At 39.7% G+C, this 16868-nt stretch overlaps 1 non-coding gene across 1 annotated transcript; it reads right to left on the minus strand.

The window, feature by feature from the left end:
- Positions 1 to 7772: 7772 nt before the first annotated feature.
- Positions 7773 to 7885, minus strand: trnal-caa (transfer RNA leucine (anticodon CAA)). Its single transcript has 2 exons — positions 7848 to 7885; positions 7773 to 7818 (listed from the first exon to the last, which is right to left on the minus strand). It is a non-coding gene; the product is annotated as a tRNA-Leu (tRNA).
- Positions 7886 to 16868: the final 8983 nt, after the last annotated feature.

Raw genomic sequence — 16868 nt, forward strand, 5'->3', positions numbered from 1 at the left:
TTTTATAGCGTTTTTATTGCGTTATTAAATCCGGTGGCGCTGTGTGTTAGTTTCCTGACTCCCATTATTTAAACTGCGACACTGATCATTCATCTCTAAATAAACTTTATTTTATATAGCGTTTTAAGCGAATAGGTAATTAGATTGCTCATAAACCTAATCACTTTTTCTACATAAACACAGCGTGATTGCTCTCTGAAAATGCTTTTCCTTTATTTTTAAAGTAGGCTCAGATTTCAACTATAGATCGTATTATTATAAACTTTCTTGGAAAAATGTATTTTATGTAAACCATGTTTGCTATTAATTCATTTAGGGCTAAAATACGTTCAGTGTCTTCCAATCGAGTCGAGTTGACATTGGAAGCCTGCCACACCCGGACTGTTAAACCAACGCATTACCACGTCGGCAGTATTGGCTTTAGTATTCCCCCCCTCTCCCCTCAATTCAATTCAAGGTGTTTTATTTGCATGACAGATGGGTACAAGCAGTGTTGGGTATGTATATTGTAACGCTTACGGCAGACAGGCACTGTGTAAGAGCCGGCGCACCAGAGCAGCGCACCGAGGGAGCGTCTGCATTTATAACTTAGTTTTTAAAATTAGTCAAGCAATATGAAGCATCTCCTTTTACTTAGTGCCTGAGCATAAAAAGAATAGGAGCATACTGCAACGCGTGTGAAGTCCATAAACAATATTAATTTTGGAACTTAAACATACAGTATATGGCTGGTCTCGGTACTTTAAAGAAAACATACACACCAGTATTCCATTTCTCCCTAAACATTTTAAGCATCGAAGTCTTTAACTAATGCGATACCGGAGTCAACAAGCATACTTTTAGAATTTGATTAAAAGGGAATATAATATGGAATCGCGTATCTCAAGAATTTAAAGACCAGACAATCGCAAGCGCATTTTCAATAAAATTATTTTATTCATTCAGCAGTTTGTGAGAGGGACATCCAGCAGGGAGAGACACACACACCGGTTTTCATTGACAAAATTGTTTTTTTTCAATTCCTCTTGTCTAACAGGAATGTTTTGTTTGTGGACAGACTGTTAGACAAGAGGAAAAGACCGCCTCCTGCTACGAAGCATTTCGTTGATCCGATCACGAATTCTTTTCCAGTCGTACGCAGCAAGGGTTGAGAATCTCCGATTCACCATCGTACTAATGGTTTCCTGGAGATTGCAAGGCAAGGCACTTTTGCCTCTGGACCCATCGAAATTTACAGACGTGGTCCACCCCCAGTAAATTTCAAAAGTCACAAGATTTCGAAACACGAGGGCGGCGTAGCGGTCGGCTCTTGCTTTCCCGTCTATGCCGATGCACTGCAAGTACAACCCCCCCTCCATCTCCTGGGTGATGGGTAGCAGTTGGACATCTGGGAGAATTATTCGTCCCACTGGCGTCTGTGAATTCCGCTGTGCTTCCTGGGGGGAGATAGGCGGCGGGGACAGCATCAACAGATTCCTGCGCGGTGGTGAACTGAGAGGCCGGGATGGAGTGTCCTGAGGCGGTGTGTGCTCTGCGGGGGGCAGAGCTTCCGCCAGGCATTGCAACCTACGCGGCGGGGAGAGGCACTTTTCGGGAGACAGCTGCTCAACTGTTTGACTGCTGGAACATACTGTCTCCTTCCTCTGCATTTTCAGGAGTGTCTCTAGCCTCCCAATCCTCCCCAGTAATGCATCGTACTGCTCCCGCTGCAGCCGAAATGTCTCCATACAGGTGCTGCTTCTACAGGTTGGCACCCTGGCCAGTGGCCGAGAGCAGAGACCCACGGCCTGTGGCAAAATAACATAATTCATGTAAGAAATAAAGTCACACAGTAGTATTCATCAGTCGCGGAACAGACGTCAAAATAAACTTTTCTTTTTTTCCGTCTTACCGCTTTCTTTTTTACTGTCCTGGTGGTAGATCGTTTTGCCCGTGCGGTGTTTTCTTGAAGAACAGGCTACGAAGAAATAATTATAATTGAATTTAAAATTCAAAACGGCAATAATACCTTGTAATATGCGCTGTAATCGCGTATTTCAGATGAAGTCTGCTGTATTTGCTTACCCTTCGCTCTTTGGAAGCTGGGGCGGCAGAAGCACCCCGTCTCTTCCCGTAAAAGGTCTTGGTCTCCATACTGTACTATGGTCGCTGTAGTGCAGGTTCGCAGTTTTTTTTTTGTGATGGGAGCTCACCCAATCCCTTGGTGTCTTTATACTATATTCACATGTACGGCTAGAGTGTGTTCATTGTCTTCCAATGAAAGGCGGGTGCCTTTTGCCGAAGTCGGGAGACATTGGAGGCTTGCCACACCCGGACTGTTAAACCAACGCATTAGCACGTCAAAGCGCATTGAGGACCCGGGCGCAATAGTTGTTTTGTCCCTTGATTTACTGATCTGCATTAATTAAATCTTGTCAGTCAGGTCTTTTTTTCTCTATTTCAATTGTCGTTTACACATGCACGACTTTAAAAGCTAGCAAGACAGGTTTCGATTCACATTAGCTGGTGAGCCTTGTTAAAAAAACTAATGATAATGTAACATGCCACTGTTTGTTCATGAACAAAGTTATACTGAGATTTCCTTAGATACGCGATTAAAAAATAAATAAAAATTTGAATCTCCTGTGGAACACATTCCATAAGAATCAGCGGTTCTACAATATATATCGCCTTTAAAGGTGGCTTCTTAAAACGCTTTACGGGATAAAAACAACCAGAACAGCAGCAACAACAATATTGTATTTCATTGCACTTTGAAAACCAAGTAATAACTTAACTCAGTACGTGCAAACGTTTTGTATGTTGCTGTCGTGAATGCCTGCGTACCCATAAGTATCTTATTTGCCTTGAGTCCTGTCTACAGTATATTTGTCCCCCTACCCCCTCTCTCCCTCAATTCAATTCAATTCAAGGTGTTTTATTTGCATGACAGATGGGTACAATTCTTGTTGGGAATGTATACAGTACTTTGATATTTACACCCGGCGCGGCACCGAGGGAGCGTCTGCATTTATAACTTAGTTTTTAAAATTAGTCAAGCAATATGAAGCATCTCCTTTAACTTTTAAGTTCTTAAATTCTTAAAAATTCTTTAGATATTCTTTAGATTCTTCAGATACGCGATTCCATATTATATTCCCTTTTAATCAAATTCTAAAAGTATGCTTGTTGACTCCGGTATCACGTTAGTTAAAGACTTCGAAGCTTACAATGTTTAGGGAGAAATGGAATACTGGTGTGTATTTTTTTCTTTAAAGTACCAAGACCAGCTATATACTGTATGTTTATGTTCCAAAATTAATATCGTTTATGGCCTTCACACGTGTTACAGTATGCTTCTATTCTTTTTATGCTCAGCTACTAAGATTTCCCTTCAGTGGTAAAATTCAATATCTACAACGGGCACAGTAAAGACGTTTACAGTAAGTCTTTCTACGACAGACCAACGGACCACGAGTGCCCCTGTCGGTCAACCAATCACGCACCGCGGTATTTTGCGTCATCGCGCGTCACGATGCACGACGCCGTAGCCAATTACCTGCGGTACGTGTCTGTACCGCGCACTTTGAATGGCTGCATCTGTTTTTTGCGTGAAGGGGGGAAACCATGCGTGTGCTGCAAACGATCTTAGTATCGAAGTGCCGTCCCACATAACCGATCCGAACAATCTGCTTTACAGAGGAGCACTGCCGGAGCTTATCGTTGGCAAACTGAAGACCAGGCCGACCTCTTCTGTGACTCTTGAACACTGAATCTCAAGGTTGTGAATTCAAGCTCCACGCTGGCGGGAAATTCCATAGGTAATGATCAAATTCACTTGCATGCTAATCAAAAGAAATATTAAGAAACTTTTCCTGATACCAGTTTCATAGTGACTTTGTAGGTGACATGTTCTTTATGAGAATAATGTTTCGTATGCGATCAATAACAGCACCAGAAAAAAATACCGGAAAGAAATTATCTGTCACTAAGGAAATTCATTAAATGAAGCCAAGACATAATCAGAAAATCGATATCAAGGAAATGTTAATCACTTTACATGTTCTTTAGCGTTTTTATATATACATACTGATAGACATTCAAGGCGTTCTAGTCGCTGTACTCTAAATGAAATCACAGTACAGTACAGGACATGCAGTGAGGAGCTCACGCAACGAATACTCTTGAACGCAACAAAAGTAATGGCACACGGCACACGGCACATCACGTCCTAGTTTAGTGACAACTACCTCAGAGATTGAAAGTTGGGTAGTTTCAGATCACTTTCGATCTTAGTATCGAAGTGCCGTCTCCCACATAACCGATCCACAGAAGAACTGTATCCAGAGGTGTTAAAGAAGTCGAGATCTCACCATGAGAGGGGAAGCATCTCAGAAAAAGCAGGTGCAGTCGGTTCCATAGTCATAACGCCACTGTCGGACAAGAGCAAAAGCCACCCGGCTTCCTCCGGGAAAGTAATGAGACAAAGAGACAGGGCATAGTGGGTAGTGTGGCTGAGTGGTCTAAGGTGCTGGATTAAGGCTCCAGTCTCATTGGAGGTGTGGGTTTGAATTCCACTGCTGCTAGGAGTTTCTGTGTTACAACCACCAAGTGGAGCAATGTGTTAAAAGCTACTTTATCAGCTTAACATCAAAGCAGGGAGAAAAAAGTGTTTCTTCTTCTCAACACAAATTCTTGTTTCCACCTTCAGCAGGGAAGTTTGTCTACCAAGATCACTTTTGAGTCAGTGCAAATCACAGTGCGCCCTCAATTTTAATGTCGGTTGTGCTCCTTTTATCTGTGAAACGTTAATGTTCTGCATTTTCAAGTCGAGTCATCCTCAGGGGTAGAGCTGATTAAGTCTTTCCGCATAGCGCTCCATCAGAAATAACTTGTCTAAGTTCCAAAGAGATTGTGGGTTTCACTTCAAGCAATCACAAAGCATACCTCACATGTCAGATCTAAATGGGGAATTTGTTGGTTACAAAGCTGAACGTTTTTCCATGTTCTGCTAGAGTATCCACTGGCTTGCCTTTATCAGCTGTCTTGGAAAGATAAGCTGTGCTTCGTCTCAGGAAAAATCATTAGTACTGTCATTTTATTCTGTGCATATGGCCGATATTTAAAGTATATAAAAATCACGAGTTCATAGATTTATCCAAATATCAACGGCACCTTGTAAACCTGTGATAAGAATTCCTTCAATCCAATGGTTTCACTCCAGGGAAAAGGCAGGGAAACATAGAGAATTCTTATTTAAAGACAACATCCGTATTGGATTGCATGTCAGCAGGCATCACTCAGAATTCCTAATATGATTTTGAATTCAGTTTTGCAGTTCTTTAGTGTTTAACTACTTTCAGAGAGTCCTTTATTGACCTTGCTGAAGCAGAGAAGCGACATAATCACAAATGTGACCAGTGTTTCTGCTGTTTCTGGTTAATAATGATTATTATTTTGTATTTTGATTAGTATTTTTCGTAGCGTTCTTCCTCAGCTTTTAAGTTATTTGGTGAGCAAGAACCACTGAGAACGAGTCTGAATCAATCAAGAACACATACGGTACTGCTGTCCTGTGTACAACTGCTTCTTCCTAATTGAGCTTTTCAGTGTTGAAGAAGACGTTTCCAATTTCGATTGCTGGTTTCAGAGGATGTGCTACAAGATCACAGATTCATTTGAAAAGATTTGGAGATACATTGGCTGGGATTCAAACCTGGCTCAATTGCATGAAGGCACCTATACTCAGCAACGAGAGGAAAGGAGAAGGGGCCAGAGGTAGTGTGGCTGAATGGTCTAATATGCTGGATTTTAGGCTCCACTCTCTCAGGGGCGTGGGTTTAAATCCCACTACTGCCCAATGTTTTAAGACCTTACTTCCTGTGATTTGTAATGTGGTCAGTAAAAGCACTTTATGTAAGTATCTCTTATGTCAGCGCTACAAGTCACTTACTGCTCCACAGGTCCGGGGTTCAATCCCTGGCATCTTCAGGTGTTTTATATTACTGTACTCACATCGCAATCTTCTGTTGAGTGAGAACTCTTTGCTCGTGTTCATAGAGAGCCAGGTTTACCTTTTGAATCTCACCCGGGATTTCCTGAGAGATCATTCAGCGAGCGAGTCCTCCCTCTGGACTCGGCACTGAGCTGAAAGCTGCACGAATTCCTCACTGTGTGTCCTGTACTGTTACAGGTGGTCCAGCATAAATGTGCAGCACAGTGACATGAACACCTTCAACTTTTTCTGTATGTGAAGGAAAATGCAAAAGAGTATGAAAAGTATTGATTGTATAAAATATCCATGGTATAACTCGAGAAAAAACTGAAGCCCAAAACAACGACTTTTGATGATTACAAGAAATTCAAGAAACACAACCGTCCGCAGATGGATTTGGACCCTGAACTCTTAAGTTAAAAGAACAAAAGCGAAGTAAACTCTCTTCATTGTCTTATAGTTTGTGAAACAAAACAATTTCTTACTTTCTTAATAATTTCTTACGATTTATATAATTTTAACAGAATCACAATTACAAACATTTGGGGTTAAACTGTTATTCACATACTCTAACGAAGAGAAACGTTATTGTCTTCCGGTGTGTGAGCCCATTTCTCAAAAAATAAAAAAATAAGTTATATAAATTTAATTTTTCTATTTTTTAGGCTTGCATAGTCTTATTCATATTTCAGTTAAACCTTTTCTTCTGTAGTAATTTCATTTAATATTAAAATTAGTCCTGATTTACAATTTTTGGACATGGTTCATCTTAAAGAATTTTGTAATAAGTTTCAGTTTAGGAAAATCGTGCCCAGAAGCTACCAAAACTGGTAATGTTCACATAATGTGTAATGCAATAGCAGCAGTTGGGGTGGGACAAAAAAGGCATTTCTTGGTATGAATCCTAAAATTTCATAGATGGCGTTCTAGGACTTCCAGCTTCAGATGAAGCTGTCAATACATCATAGATTTGTACTCAATCAATATCAGCAGTGTTATCACTACCGAATGCTAAATATAGATCCTGGCAATACTTCATGAGTTGTTCGTTAGAAAATTGTTTATATTTTTTTAACATATTTTCCATACCAGACAAAAAGTCGAAAGTTTCAATTTCATGCAACTGATGAAATCTCTCTTCGATGGAAGTTATAAGTACAGTACATCCAAAATACTGCGGAATCAATCAAATTTACATGTTTCTTGTGGATCCAGAAGATCATTATGAGACTCAAAACATGCCTGTCTTTTCTTTTTTCGAGGACGAAGGAGTAGCAGCAGGAGTAGCAGTAATGGCAAGAACGTGTTTAGAGTTCAGCACTTCTCATTTTTAAAGCAGAGCCTCGACTCAGAAAGCAACGCCCGCGATAACAGAAATTGCAGAATTGGTCTGTTCATGCTGCCTACACGCTTTGAATTGCTGGCATTTTCTGCAAGTTCCTTTTTGAGGGTTCATGAAATTCCTCACATTTGAGCCAACACTAAAATATTTCATTCGGGGTCGCCTAATTCATAGTGCAAACCGAATCTACAGGGGAATGCTGTGGCACATGAAGCCGTTTGTTATTCTGTTGTGAGGTGTGAGGGGCGGAATGCAAATCGAGTTGGTGAATAGAAAATGAAACAGGAGTCACTTCTTGAGCTACGAATTCCAAAAAGTATGAAAACCTGTGCATTTTAACAGTGCAGAATACTCACAAATTGCACTGAGTTGCTTGCTTTCTTCTGCTGCTTTTATATTTCAGTCATTCACTGTCAGCTAGCACTGGAACAATTCAAGAGAGGTAAAAACAGAAGCGGTCAGGAGTGGGATTTGAACCCACGCCTCCGTTTGGAGACCAGAACACCCAAGCCAGCTGGAAAGACACACATCCTTGAGTCTGGCGCCTTAGACCACTCGGCCACCCTGACAAGCGAAAGCAAGTTGTGTGCTGAATGCACCAGTAGTTGACTAAACTGAGTTTCTTCCCTGAAATTATTTGCTTGCGAAGAGCCAAGTTGCCTTGAATGGATCTTGGAAATCAAATATACGGATGGATTGTTATTCGGTTGTGAGTTTTGAGGGGCGTATTATAAATTGAGTTGGTGAAAAGGCGCTTTTTGTTAGTCTGTCGGGAGGCTGCACAAGGTGTTTAGAGGGAGAACTTCTATAAGGCAGGCTCTCTATGTTTAACATCAAGGCAGATTTTTTTTTTCTCAATGGAAATGCTCTTTGGCGCTTTCAGCTTTACGTAGGGAACAACGTCTGCCGAGATCACTTTTGAGCCAGTGCAAATGGTAATGTGCCACCAAGTACATTTAATATTGGCTGTGGTAGCGAGCTGCTTTTGTTTGTGAAGCTTTTACTTCTTTAAGCTGAATCATCAGCAGGAGTAGCTTATTAAAACTTTGCTCATAGCGCTCCATCAGAAATACCTTATCCATGTTCAAAAGAGATCAGGGGATTTACTTCATGCTTTCACATAGCATACCTTACACGAAAGATTTAAATGGGGAATTGATTGTGCTTCTTGATGTTGTTCCTGTGGTTGCCTTGGTTACAATGGTGAACGTTCTTCCACGTTCTGCTAGAGTATCCTCTGGGTGGGCTTTATCAATTGGCTCGGATAGGTCATCAGTGCTCCGTCTCCAGAAAAATACTCAGCACTGTCTTTTTTCTGTGCACATGACCATCTTTTAAAACATATAAAATCAAGAGTTCATTGATTTCTCCAAATAAAAACAATACATTTTAACCCAGTGGTTAGTATTCCTCCAATCCAATAGTTTTACTCCAAGTAAAAAGCAGCGCAATATATAGAGAGATGATATTCAAACATTTCAACGTTCTTATTGGATTGCCTGTACAGATGCAGCCATTCAAAGTGCGCGTTACAGACACGTACCGCAGGTGACGTCGCTCAGTATGACGCAAGATGACGCGTGGCACCGCAGTACGTGATTGGTTGACCGACAGGGGCACTCGTGGTCCGTTGGTCTGTCGTAGAAAGACTTACAGTAAACGTCTTTGCTGTGCCCGTTGTAGGTATTGAATTTTACCACTGAAGGGAAATCTTAGTAGCTGAGCATAAAAAGAATAGGAGCATACTGTAACGCGTGTGAAGGCCATACACGATATTAATTTTGGAACATAAACATACAGTGTATAGCTGGTCTTGGTACTTTAAAGAAAAAAATACACACCAGTATTCCATTTCTCCCTAAACATTTTAAGCTTCGAAGTCTTTAACTAACGCGATACCGGAGTCAACAAGCATACTTTTAGAATTTGATTAAAAGGGAATATAATATGGAATCGCGTATCTAAAGAATTTAATAACGGTATTCGTGTGCTGCGACAGGGCTGTGTAGGGCTGTTTCGCCTGCCTGTTCATGTGAGCTGTCTTGTAGCCGACTGGTCTAGGTGCGTGACTACTAGCTGATAGGTTGTGTGTTCGAATCCAGCTGGTGCCGGGCTTCCCTTTTAACAAACATTTCTTCGAAAAAATAGAATAGCGATATTATGGACAATCAATTGACTTTTATATTTCAAAATATCGCAACATGATCGATATTTGCGATATTTTGAACATACCTTCCCTTTTGACAGCGGTGCCTGCTTCTATTGTGTGTGTGTGTGCAACAGAGTAAATTTTTAATAGCGTTTTAAGCGAATAGGTAATTAGATTGCTCATAAACCTAATCGCTTTTTCTACATAAACACAGCATGATTGCTCTCTGAAAATGCTTTTCCTTTATTTTTAAAGTAGGGTCAGATTTCAACTATAGATCGTATTATTATAAACTTTCTTGGAAAAATGTATTTTATGTAAACCATGTTTGCTATTAATTCATTTAGGGCTAAAATACGTTCATTGTCTTCCAATCGAGTCGAGTTGACATTGGAAGCCTGCCACACCCGGACTGTTAAACCAACGCATTAGCACGTCAAAGCCCATTGAGGGTATTGAGCCAGTATTGGCTTTAGTATTCCCCCCCTCTCCCCTCAATTCAATTCAATTCAAGGTGTTTTATTTGCATGACAGATGGGTACAAGCAGTGTTGGGTATGTATATTGTAACGCTTACGGCAGACAGGCACTGTGTAAGAGCCGGCGCACCAGAGCAGCGCACCGAGGGAGTGTCTGCATTTATAACTTGGTTTTTAAAATTAGTCAAGCAATATGAAGCATCTTCTTTTACTTTTAAGTCCCTTAAATACATTGAACACAGCTTTCTCACCACTTAAGATTGCTCTTGATACCATCCTTACACAAAGCAGAAGGGAGATCTTAGTGCCTGAGCATAAAAAGAATAGGAGCATACTGCAACGCGTGTGAAGTCCATAAACGATATTAATTTTGGAACTTAAACATACAGTATATGGCTGGTCTCGGTACTTTAAAGAAAACATACACACCAGTATTCCATTTCTCCCTAAACATTTTAAGCATCGAAGTCTTTAACTAACGCGATACCGGAGTCAACAAGCATACTTTTAGAATTTGATTAAAAGGGAATATAATATGGAATCGCGTATCTCAAGAAATTAATATGCAATAACTGAGTCAAGGGACTCAGAGGATCCAAGGCTAGACTGAGTATAATAGGCTTCGGGCTTCTATTGTGACATCTACTGTAAATTACAGAAATGTTTAAAGTAAACAAAATAAAGTAACTAAAATGTGGTCTGAAATCACCCCTTTAGACACCCCTTTTACTTCACTGGTGTCAGATATGAAAGGCAATAGTCTCCCGTTCTGTCTGCTGTGTGTTGCAGCAGAGGGACTCCCTGCAGCTGAAAGGGGCAGAGTAACTTGCATGCCCTCTTACTAGAGTGTACAGTTTACACATGCACGACTTTAAAAGCTAGCAAGACAGGTTTCGATTCACATTAGCTGGCGAGCCTTGTTAAAAAAACGAATGATAATGTAACATGCCACTGTTCATGAACAAAGTTATACTGAGATTTCCTAAGATACGCGATTAAAAAATAAATAAATAAAAATTTGAATCTCCTGCGGAACACATTCCATAAGAATCAGTGGTTTTACAGTATATATCGCCTTTAAAGGTGGCTTCTCAAAACGCTTTACGGGATAAAAACAACCAGAACAGCAGCAACAACAATATTGTATTTCGTTGCACTTTGAAAACCAAGTAATAACTTAACTATACAGTACGTGCAAACGTTTCGTATGTTGCTGTCGTGAATGCCTGCGTACCCATAAGTATCTTATTTGCCTTGAGTCTGTCTACAGTATCTCTGTCCCACTACCCCCATCTCTCCCTCAATTCAATTCAAGGTGTTTTATTTGCATGACAGATGGGTACAATTCTTGTTGGGAATGTATACTTTGATATTTACACCCGGCGCGGCACCGAGGGAGCGTCTGCATTTATAACTTGGTTTTTAAAATTAGTCAAGCAATATGAAGCATCTTCTTTTACTTTTGAGTCCCTTAAATACATTGAACACAGCTTTCTCACCATCCTTACACAAAGCAGAAACTGTCCGATGACTCACAGTACAAGTGGAAAGATTACAGATTTTAATCGTCTTTAATTTTGTCTTTAATTTTGCCTGTGGAGTGTATCTTATTAAGCTCTAAATTGCATTTTAAGCGCGGTTTTTTACTTTTTTTTCAATTGCAATTTGGGCGCGGACAGCACATACAAGGGTTAATGAACTGCGCCAAGAAATTTAAAATAGTATTCTTTAGGTGTGAGGGTAGGAGTGGACCGCAGCAGGCATAATCAGCAAACCAGGAAAACAAAGAACAGGACAGGTGAGATGTGTATCCAGAAAGCGAGTGATCAGAAAAAGGAAATGGAAAACGCAGAAAAAGGAAACGCTTTACAGGATAAAAACAACAGTAGTGGCTGGGCAAACGATTTTTTTGATCGAAATACAAATTGAGATACTGTACTGTATAATGATGTGCATGAACAAAGGTATACTGCAATTTTCCTTAGATACGCGATTAATGCTTCGTAGGAGGAGGCGGTCTAACAGTCTGTCCACAAACAAAACATTCCTGTTAGACAAGAGGAATTGAAAAAAAACAATTTTGTCAATGAAAACCGGTGTGTGTGTCTCTCCCTGCTGGATGTTCCTCTCACAAACTGCTGAATGAATAAAATAATTTTATTGAAAATGCCTTTGCGATTGTCTGGTATTTAATTTGGTCCCTTTTAACTGTTTTTCGATCTACTGTATTGCTTTGAGATGCCACTTTTAAAGGCGATATGTAAAATAAAGTTTTTTTTATTATTGTTATAGAGAAACATGATCAGATTTTCCCTGGTTCAGAAAAAAGATCTAAAGTGCTACACATAACTTTCTTAATTCGATGTATTTAAAGCAGTGAACTACTGTAGGTGTCACATAACATTCAGAAATACAATCACGTATTTGACAAATAAAAACGATTATAATCTAATCTTTCCACGTTTGATCCCAAAATCCCAAGAAATATAAATCTTGACGGGTAGAAAGCTATGCTGAAAGTTTATTAAGATACTTAGAAGACAAAGATACTGTATCAACTTATGTTGCATTAGCCTGATTATGATTAAAAAACACATATAATTAAACACGTGTTTGCGATTTAAATCAGAACACGATTTAAATCAATATAAATGTTTATATTGTAACGCATACTGTCCAGCCTCCATTTCTCTATAAAAATTTACTCTGTTGCACACACACACACAATAGAAGCAGGCACCGCTGTCAGAAGGGAAGATATGTTCAAAATATCGCAAATATCGATCATGTTGCGATATTTTGAAATATAAAAGTCAATTGATTGTCCATAATATTGCTATTCTATTTTTTCGAAGAAATGTTTGTTAAAAGAAAAGTCCAGCACCAGCTGGATTTGAACACACAACCTGCCAGCTGGTAGTCACGCATCTAGACCAGTCGGCTACAAGACAGCTCACGTGAACAGGCAGGCGAAACAGCCCTGTCGCAGCACACGAATACCGTTATTAAATTCTTTAGATACGCGATTCCATATTATATTAGCAGAAAAGCTTAAAACTACCACTTTTTCACACGCTATTTCACATGCTAGTTAAATACTTCGATGCTTAAAATCGTTAGGGAGAAATGGAATACCGGTGTGTATTTTTCCTTTAAAGTGCCGATTCCTGGAATCTGACTGGCTGACACCCCTCTGAAGTGGTTCCATAAAATCTGGTATACGGAAAAGAAAGCGTTGATAAATACAAGTGTCTTTTAATACACTCTTTGCTGTGCTCTTGAGGATCCTTGTGATACTTTAAGCTCTAGTTGAATGATAAGTGTCGCATTTTAAATCATTTTCGTAGTTAGAAATTATGAAACGCCCTGTTAAAAGCAAGGAAGTTTTTATGCCCGTTGAAGTAAAACAAAATGCCTGACAAAGTGTGGCTTGGACAGATTCCAAGTGCTTGTACAAATGTGCTAAAGAAATTATACTTTGAGTATACAGCTTGTCTAAAGTCATCCATTATTAATACTATTAGTAATATCTTCAGTAAAGGCTTTGATGCATAAATATTTCTGATAAAGGTAGGTTGTGTACTTTTGTCCAACTGAGCAATCTTGCTTTCATAAAATATACCAACATTTTAATGACTGATGATTAACATGCTGTAATACACAGTTCAAAATTAAAGGCTCAAATGCTGTACATGAGAGGTTAAGCTCCCCCTGGCGGTTTTACAAGGCGACGGCGGATAGTTAACCACGTGACACCACGTTAACTGCGTCATACCGCGTGATACTGTGACACGCCCACCGGGGTATGCCGCGAAATACCTCACGCATTTTGAATGGCTGCATCTGTATGCAGATATCGCTCAGAATTGCTAATATGATTTTAATTCGGTTTTTCTCTACTACTTTTAGAGTCTTTTATTGACCTTGCTGAAGCAGAGAAGTGACATAATCACAAATGCGACCAGTTGTGCAGCTGTTTCTGGTTAATAATGATTAATGCGAAAAAAAAAACAGCTCCTTGCATTCAGAGCAAGAGCAACCAATGCGCTTGCTTGTTGAGTTGGGTATTTTCCGAGCTACTCTTCCTTAGCTGTAAAGTTATTTGGTAAGCAAGGACTTCTGAGAAGGAGTCTGAATCCATCAAGAAGACAGGAATTCTAATATTCTAATATTGAGATGCATTGACAAGGCATCTCAAAAGGACGTATTAAATAAGAAAATGATCCTTTCTGTTACCATTCCTGTGGTTGGAGCGTTGTTTCACCCTTTTACGTTCTACAATATTTACAGACAAGGTTTTATCACTGGAGTTGTACAGAACAAGTGTGCATCAGTCCATGAAAATCATCAGTACTGCTGTTTTTCTATGCATAGTTTAATCAAGAGCACTTAAAAGATGCAAAAGATGGATTGTGTTCTGTGAGCATCTGCACATCTCTAAGTCACTTCCACAACCTTCTATGTTGGGGATGTAGCTCAGTGGTAGAGTGCATGCTTTGCATGTATGAGGTACTCTTTGCTCGTGTTCATAGAGAGCCAGGTTTACACAATTAAACTTGAAGTGCTACAGTGCTCTCTGCAGTTTTAAATGTACCTCCAAAGCATTTAGTTCTGTTAACTACCAAAGAATGTGAACTAATTTAAAGTCACTTTCTGGAAATTTAGAGAACGTCTTCACACTTGTCGTGGCTGTTGCAGAAAAACCTCACCCGGGATGTTGAATCTCACCCGGGATTTCCTGAGAGATCATTCACCGAGCGAGTCCTCCCCCTGGATTCCGCACTGAGCTGAAAGCTGCACGAATTCCTCACTGCGTGTCCTGTACTGTGTAGCACAGTGACAAGAACGCCTTGAGTTTTTTTCCGTATGTGAAGGAAAATGCAAAAGAGCATGAAAAGTATTGATGGTATAAAATATCCATGGTACAACTCGAGAAAGAACTGACGGACAAAACAATGCCATTTGATGATTACAAGAGAAACACAACCGTCCGAACATGGGCTTGGATCCTGAACGCTTGCGTTAAAAGACAAAGCAAAGGATAGTCTTACAGTTTATGAAATAACACAATTTCTTCCTTTCTTAATAATTTCTTACTATTGATAGATGCTTTTTTGAATTTTAACAGAACCACAATTACAGACATTTGGGGTTAAACTGTTATTCACATACTCTAACGAAGAGAAACGTTAGTGTCTTCCGGTGTGTGAGCCCATTTCTCAAAAAATAAAAAAAATAAGTTATAAATATTGAATTGCTCTATTTTGTAGGCTTGCATAGTCTTATTCATATTTCAGTTAAACATTTTCTTCTGTAGTAATTTCATTTGGTATTATATTAATCCTGATTTACAATTTTTGGACATGGTTCATCTTAAATAATTTGTAATTAGTTTCAGTTTTGGAAAATCACGCCCAGAAGCTACTAAAACTGGTAATGTTTGCATAATGTGTAATGTAATAGTAGCATTTTGGGTGGGAAAACAAAAGGCATTTCTTGGTATGAATCCCAACACTTCATAAGCGGCGTTCGAGGATTTCTTGCTTCAGATAAAGCTGTCAATACATCATAGATTTTTACTCAATCAATATCAGCAGTGTTATCGCTACCGAACGCTAAATATAGATCCTGGCAATACTTCGTTAGATCTTCGTAAGAAAATCCAAAAAAGTACAGAAGTAATCAACGTTTCTTTTGGATCGAGAAGAGGATAATTATGAGACTCAAAATATGCCTGTCTTTTCTTTTTTCGAGGACAAATGGATTATTGAAGTGTAAAGATGGGTTCGAAACCAAAATCATCTGCTATTGCTGCTGTTTCTTTGATAGTTTCTTCAAATCCTTCAATTGATCATTCATATCGAGGAATAATATTATACAAATTGTGGTTTTCTGTTAATTGCCAATTTTATTGTAATTACATCTTCGTTTACAGATGTCTTGCATGTATCACAAGGTATAATAGTCGCCGTGTGTCCTCAGCTAAAATGTTTTAAAAAGTACGACAAAAGTTCAATATGCTTAACATCATTTATGGTCATATCTATATTAAAATGAAGGTAAATATACCAAGATATTAAAAAACAATTTTACAGTCCTAACCTAATAATTCTTGTGAAGTTTTCCAATAAATCCGAACTGTAATTTTGAAATATTATTGCTCATTACTTGCCCGGAGGAAGCCGGGTGGGTTTTGCTCTTGTCGCCCGACTTAGTGGCGTTATGACCGTGGAACCGACTGCACCTGCTTTTCTGAGATGCTTCCCCTCTCATGGCGAGATCTCGACTTCTTTAACACCTCTGGATACAGTTCTTCTGTAGAGCAGGTTTCAGACCTCTGCGTACAGCACCCTTGATGTCATTTTATTTTTACAGCAGCCGCATCCGGAAAGTTGTGTTTTTTACTTTTTATTTGAACAACAAAAATACATACAATACAAAAGAGCACATAAAACGTATCAAGAAAATCGTCAGGGGTTCATGCTATAATACTGTACTGTTTTCAGGTTCCCTCAGGAAAGGACAAGTGGCGACGTGATAGTAAACCAAGCGACAGCTTTATTCTTTTATCGAAGCCACACAAAACCAAACACAGGACATACACACACATGAGGAGACTGATGGAACACATTCACATCTCGGTGGTAATTACTTAACAACAGGCTATACACTTATAAGGCTACACAGGACACTAAAACTACTATAACACTATTTACATATGCAGGGTCAGTTGCTGGTCATCGAGCTGACCCTCAGACTCTCCCCGGCTACAACTCCCAGCCTGCTCCGCGGTACCATGAGTGCCTAGGTGCGCTTCCTCCTCACCACCGGGCCAGGGGGGTTACACTGTCCCCACCTGAAGCGTCTGGCGTCCCGCCGACATCGAACACCCCCTCAGGCTCTACTCATACTAGGCTAAAGGCTG

This window comes from Atractosteus spatula (genome assembly GCF_055471065.1).
Source record: "Atractosteus spatula isolate fAtrSpa1 chromosome 10 unlocalized genomic scaffold, fAtrSpa1.hap1 SUPER_10_unloc_1, whole genome shotgun sequence".
Taxonomy (NCBI): Eukaryota; Metazoa; Chordata; class Actinopteri; order Semionotiformes; family Lepisosteidae; genus Atractosteus; species Atractosteus spatula.